This window comes from Tasmannia lanceolata, unplaced genomic scaffold, assembly GCF_043159265.1.
Source record: "Tasmannia lanceolata isolate RefF3 unplaced genomic scaffold, GAP_Taslan_0.1 ptg000002l, whole genome shotgun sequence".
Lineage (NCBI taxonomy): Eukaryota > Viridiplantae > Streptophyta > Magnoliopsida > Canellales > Winteraceae > Tasmannia > Tasmannia lanceolata.
In genome coordinates this window covers 355,001-361,453 of record NW_027518679.1, presented here as the reverse complement: position 1 = coordinate 361,453, position 6,453 = coordinate 355,001, and the positions used below count along the sequence as shown (strand labels likewise).

Genomic DNA, 6,453 nt, shown 5'->3' with positions numbered 1-6,453 from the left:
ACAAAGCCATGGCACCGCCGATGATGGCTCGCTCGTGTTGGCGTCGGGCACTTTCTGTGGCATTGATGGTCGGTTTCAAAGACAAACATGCGCAAGGACAGGGCGCCGCGGATGATTGCTCGTGTTGGCCCCGTTGGGTGGCATTGATGGTTTGTTGGAAAGAGCATGTGCGATTGCAAGTGTCAGTCGGGTTTGCACCGCGGATGGTTGCTCGGTTACTGCCATGCACACAAGCCCTGCACACTAGCCTTGTGCACAACCCTTGCACAAAAGCCATGCACTCAAGCAATGCACACAACCCTTGCACACTAGCCTTGCACACAAGCCTTGCACACTAGACTTGCACACAGGCCTTGCAAACAGGCCATGCACACAAGCCTTGGACACTAGCCTTGCACACAAGCCATGCATACAAGCCTTGCACACTAGCCTTGCGCACTAACCTTGTACACAAGCCTTGGACACTAGCTTTGCACACAAGCCTTGCACACTAGTCTTGCACACAGGCCTTCCAGAGTAGGCATGCTTGGGCGACCAGATCTCGCATCAACTCGTCGGGTCTAGGCATGCTTGGGCGCCAGATCTCGCATCGTCTCGTCGCGTCTGGGCAGGGAGTTTGGCTGGGTCGGCACATCTTTTAAAAGATAACGCATGTGTCCTAAGATGAGCTCAACGAGAACATAAATTTCATGTGGAACAAAAGGGTAAAAGCTCGTTTGATTTTGATTTCCAGTACGAATACGAACCGTAAAAGCGTGGCCTATCGATCTTTTAGACCTTCAAAATTTGAAGCTAGAGGTGTCAGAAAAGTTACCACAGGGATAACTGGCTTGTGGCAGCCAAGCGATCATAGCGACGTTGCTTTTTTATCCTTCGATGTCAGCTCTTCCTATCATTGTGAAGCAGAATTCACCAAGTGTTGGATTCTTCACCCACCAATAGGGAACGTGAGCAGGGTTTAGATCGTCGTGAGATAGGTTAGTTTTACCCTACTGATAATCGTGCCGCGATAGTAATTCAACCTAGTACGAGAGGAACCGTTGATTCACACAATTGGTCATCGCGCTTGGTTGAAAAGCCAGTGGCGCGAAGCTACCGTGTGTTGGATTATGACTGAACGCCTCTAAGTCAGAATCGAAGCTAAAGAAGTGGCGCCTGTGCCCACCTGTGGACACCCCATTTTGACCAGACCCTAAAGTGCCAAAAATTGAATAAAGTTCCCGAAACTCGAGTCTCGAAACCAAATTTAGAGTCAAATCCCGAAGCGTCCGTAACTAATCCCGAAATTCCCAAAACCCGAGTTTCGAAACTGAATTCAGAGTCAATTTCAAATTCTCAAAGTAGATTTTGAAATTTCTGAAAAATCTAGTCCTGAGTGCGAAAGAGCCTGAAAAGTCTAAAATTCCCTCGTTTTCAAAACATTTTGAAAACCCGGAAAGAGATACTGATATCGTTTTTCTTCATTCAATGTAGAAGAAGGGTGGCTTATCAAAGCAGGGATGTTCCCATATCAATTCCCATGTACTTTTAACCCAAAAGAGAAACGGCAAGCTAGGGGAGTGCGCTTACCAAAAACATGATTGTTCTCATATCATTTTCTTAGTTAAACTAGGCTAGAAAGGGAGTGCATCATCGAAGAAAGGGAGTGCCAATACCAATTCCCATTTGCAAATGGAGAGAATTTATTATCCTTGCCTTAAGCCACCCCCTGTACAGTTAAAAATCATGAAAATACGCTTCAAGGGTGCTATCCAGGGTAAGAATGGGGGTCGAATATATCATTTCCCTTATGAAAAGAGGATCGAACTAGGGTTTCAAAGGAGAGGTCTTCTTTGTTTTTTTGGGGGCACAACAGGGGGAGCTGATTTTCATTGGAATAAAGGGGGAAGGGCTTCTTCATTGGATTCTGTAAGCCCAAGGGTCTACTCTCCTATCTTGTTTTGATGATTCTAAACATAATTGATTGTGTTATTGAATACTAATCAATTTGCCTTGAAGTGTTGTGTTTAAGATAGGATTGATCATTGAAGAAACTAACACACTACACGGTCATGCTTGAAGATGTACCCAACAAGAGTCAAAGGAGCTAAGTGGAGCTCACATCATCTCTCAAGCAAGCATTCACAAGATGGAAGATCAATTGAAGACCAAGACTAAAGAGAAGTTGAAGGTTACATAGGTATCACTGTACATCCTTTCTCTTTCGATTTCCAAGACAAGGCAAAGTATTTTAAAAGAGTTTTTCAAACACACTTAAGAACTTTAAAGGTTTAGTGAATGGTTATGTGGTGGACCAACATATTGGGACCCTCATAAACATTCCAAAATTATCATAGGAGTTGAGTTCCAAAAGCCAAAAATCAAACAAGCAATAAAAAATAAAAATCTGCTGATTTGTAGGCTTCTCGGAACTCCGAGATTTTTCTCGGAGCTCCGAGCTCGGAACTCCAAGAAATGGTCTAGTAGCTTCTGGCCATTTTCTCGAAACTCCGAGAAATGGTCCAGTAGAAAAATTCCATCTTCTAGCTGTTCTCTCGGAACTCCGAGAATTTCTCACAGCTCCGAGAATGGTTCTCGGAACTCCGAGAACCTCGCGACAGCTCAAAAAAGAGCCGTTGGGATTTGATTTAAAAATTGGTTTTAAATTTTCTTAAGCCCAAACGGTCATATTTTGAGGAGAGACTATTTATACAACATCTAGAGGATTATTTCCTCTCTCTTGATCATTTGAAAAACTTCCTTAAGCCTTCAATCACATTTGCAATCCTTTCAAGCTTAAGAATTTGTTTTTCCCAAAACTTGCCTTGCAACTTGCAAATCTTTTGATTTGGGATTTTAAAGCTTTCACTTGCAACCATCATTGAAGAGAAATCAAGGGACTACAAAGAGCATCAAGCTTTCAAGAAGAAGCCAAGCTATCTCTCTTTCATTTCTTGTAAAGGTGTAAGGGCATCCTATATTAATTTCCTAGAGAGCAAGCGCTTAGAACTCGGGGGAGAAGGAGAGTCATTGTAAAGGTGTAAGGGCATCCTCATTTAATATCCCTTGGAAGTGTAACCGCCTCGGAGCCGGGCATCGTGGAGGTCTCGCATAGTGGAAATCCTTAAGGACGATCTTAAGAAGAGTGGAGTATCAAGAGAAGAAAATTCAAATTAGGGTTCATAATTAATTTTCAAAAGGGCTAATTTAGTGTTAAAATCAATTCACCCCCCCTCTTGTTAATTTCAATTGGTATCAGAGCCTTGTCTCTAATTTTTAAAACCCTAACCGGTCTAGAGTAAAGATTCTAAAAATGGCAAACCATCCTCAACGCCATGAAGGTTACTCAAACACTAGGCCACCCTACTTTGATGGAACAAACTATGGATTTTGGAAAACCAAAATGAAAATCTTTTTAACCCAAGATTACCAAATGTGGAGAGCAATTAATAATGAATATATATTACCCACTAGAAATCTAAATAATTGGACCGAAGCCGAACAACAAGCCTCAAACTACAACGCCAAAGCCATGAATTCCCTAATTTGTGCTTTGTCTCCCGGAGAATTCAATAGAGTGTCAAATTTGAATTCGGCTAAGAAAATTTGGGATATCTTAGAAGTCACCCATGAGGGAACCAACCAAGTCAAAGAATCTAAAATGAATCACTTATTTAGGCAATATGAACTCTTTCAAATGACACCCGATGAAACTATTGCCGACATGTACACTAGATTCACGAACCTTGTAAATGAATTAAGGGGACTTGGAAAGCAATTTTCAAATAGAGATTTAATGACCAAAATCCTTAGATCCCTACCTTTATCATGGGAATCCAAAACATCGGCAATCACCGAAGCCAAGGACATGAATACATTGAACCTAGATGAACTAATAGGGTCCTTGATAACCCATGAAATGATTTTCAAAACAAAAGCACCCGAAATTGAAACTAAAATTGAAAAAGGGAAAGGAGTTGCTTTTGCTTGTAATGTAGGTGACAATGAAGATGCAAAGGAAGACATGGAAGATGAAGTTGCCCTCCTAACAAGAAGGATCAAATTCTTGCAAAGGAACATGGGAGGCATGAAAAATAGAAGGACCAATCCTCCATTCAAGAAGAAAGAAGAGCTCGGTGATGGATCGTCTCAACCCCGATGCTATGGATGCAAGAAGCTTGGACACATTCGCCCGGATTGTCCACTCAACAATGAGCCTTCTTCGAACAACCGTTTCAAGAGAAGAGAAGGCAAGAAAGGAATGACCGCCACATGGGATGAGGAGATTGAAAGTGAAGGCGAACAAAATGATGGCGAAGATTGCTTGATTGCAAGAAACGTTTGCTTCATGGCCTCAACAAGCGACAATCAAGAGGTAAACACTTTAAATAATGTAATTGTTTTAAAAGAAGTTCTAGATTCCTTGCAAAATGCACATGATGAACTTGAGATTGAATTTGATAAAAATGCATCACTTGAAAATTCTCTCTCTAACATGACAAAAGAATTTGGTTGGTTAAAGAAAGATCATGAATTTTTAGAGGATGAAAATGAAAAATACAAAATTAAAATTCATGATTTAAATGCTTCTATCAAAATCTTAAATGAAAATCGTCAAGAACTTTCTCTTGAAAACAACAAGCTAAAGCATGAAAACAATAAACTAACTCTTGAATATGATGAACTAAAGAAACTATTTGAAAATTTTGAACATAGTTCATTGAAATTGGATAGACTTGTTAACATTCAAAGAATGTCACATGATAAAAGTGGACTTGGACACAAATGGAATACTACAATATCCAACTATAAAAACAAACTTGTAAAGGCCTCTTCTAGTAATACCAAAACTTGCTTTTATTGTGGTTTAGAAGGTCATTATTGATGGCATCTGAATCTGGGTCTGCGATCGCGCGATCAATAGAGGGCCTCCGCGGGGTCTGCAATCACAAACAAAGGGGCTCAGAGGGGTCCGGGGTGGGTCCCGGACGACTGCTTCGATACCCAAGTCAGATCCTTCGACCAATCAATATAAAGAACAGCGAGAGGGGGGAAGAGGTTCCGATCAAGGTTGCCAGGGGCAACGTGCGGAATTTGTCCTGGGTGCGTGAGTGAGTGGGTCGGAGGGGACTAGCAAGGAGAGTAGGATTGAGTTCCTAGCCTCCTCTGTTGTTGCCTCGCCTCTTTTTCCGGTGTGGCGGAGTGGAGAACGGGTGAAAATCCTTCTCTTCAGAGGGAGGTCCTTTTTTTCAGAGCGAAAAGGGTCCCTTCTTCTTCCTTTTCCCTCCCTTTTAAAGGGAGGTGTGCGGCCCTTTCCATCATTATGGAGAGAAAACCTTCCTTTGCAGGATTGGGCCGTCCGCCTGGCTTTGGCGGCCTTTTCCTTCCATAATTGATGATGAGGCCTAGGCGGGGGGCGGCGAGAGGGCGACACGAGTCATGATCGTGTGGTCTTTGCCGTTTTCCAACGCCTTTCTTCATGATGGTTGGGCTTGTAGACACCCCATTTCGCTCTGCTTTAATCAACAAAGAAGTTAGTGTTCTTGTTATCAGTCTTTTTTAGTGTTTTCCATTCCCGTGTCCTCTCTTCTTGTTTTCTCGATCTTTTCGGTTATTTCTGTCATGTTTTGCGTCGTCCTGATAATTGTTGAGAGGGGTTGTTCACAAGAATTAAAGCAAGAGAGAATTTGGACCCGTTTGGTGGGCCCGCATTGAACATCTGTTTTGATTCGGATCAAACACGGGGCCCGCATATTGTTTTAATGAAAAATGAGTTTCGAACCTACTTCGATCCAGTGCATAAAAATGCCCATCAGGGGAATAATCAGGATTTCAAGGAGGTTATTTTGACAATTGAATTCTGTTGCGATCATCAAGTTGAATTATTCGGATAATTCTCGAAAATGAATTTTAGGCACAGCTTTATAAATTAACGGTTTGGATCATCCCATGGGGGTGATATTGGGAGGATACAAGTTATCCATGCCATGACTTGTCAAAGTGAACGGTTCATATCGGTCTTTGGGAATAGTTTAAGGGGGTGCTACCTAATTATAATGTCGCCCATCAAATGAAGGGCTAAGATCATTTCATGGAAATGATTTTTGGGCACATCCATTTTACATCTTGGCCCATTGATTGGATGGTTTGGATCATCTTATCAAGGTGGTGTTAGAGGAGGCACACCACAATTCCCACTGTGGCCCATCAATTGGATGGTTTAGATCATCCAATAGAAACGATATCTAGAAGAATCCAAATTCATTCAAGTTGGAGTGAGACTTCTTCATTTTTGAAGAGATTTAAAGTTTTTTTTTTTACTCTAAGTGTACGTGTAATGAGGTGGTTGGAGTGAGGTAAGAATAGCATCGAGTAATGCATTGGTTAGAGCTTATAATTTTTACTGTGAGGTGATTAATACAAGTTGCCGGTTTGGACGTGAGGTGACAAATCAATTTTGGATGGTCTGATTTC

The 6,453-nt window shown here is 41.8% G+C and overlaps 1 pseudogene; it reads right to left on the bottom strand.

The window, feature by feature from the left end:
* Positions 1-560: 560 nt before the first annotated feature.
* The window catches only part of LOC143881955 (uncharacterized), a 6,751-nt pseudogene continuing 858 nt past the window's right edge, over positions 561-6,453 (bottom strand).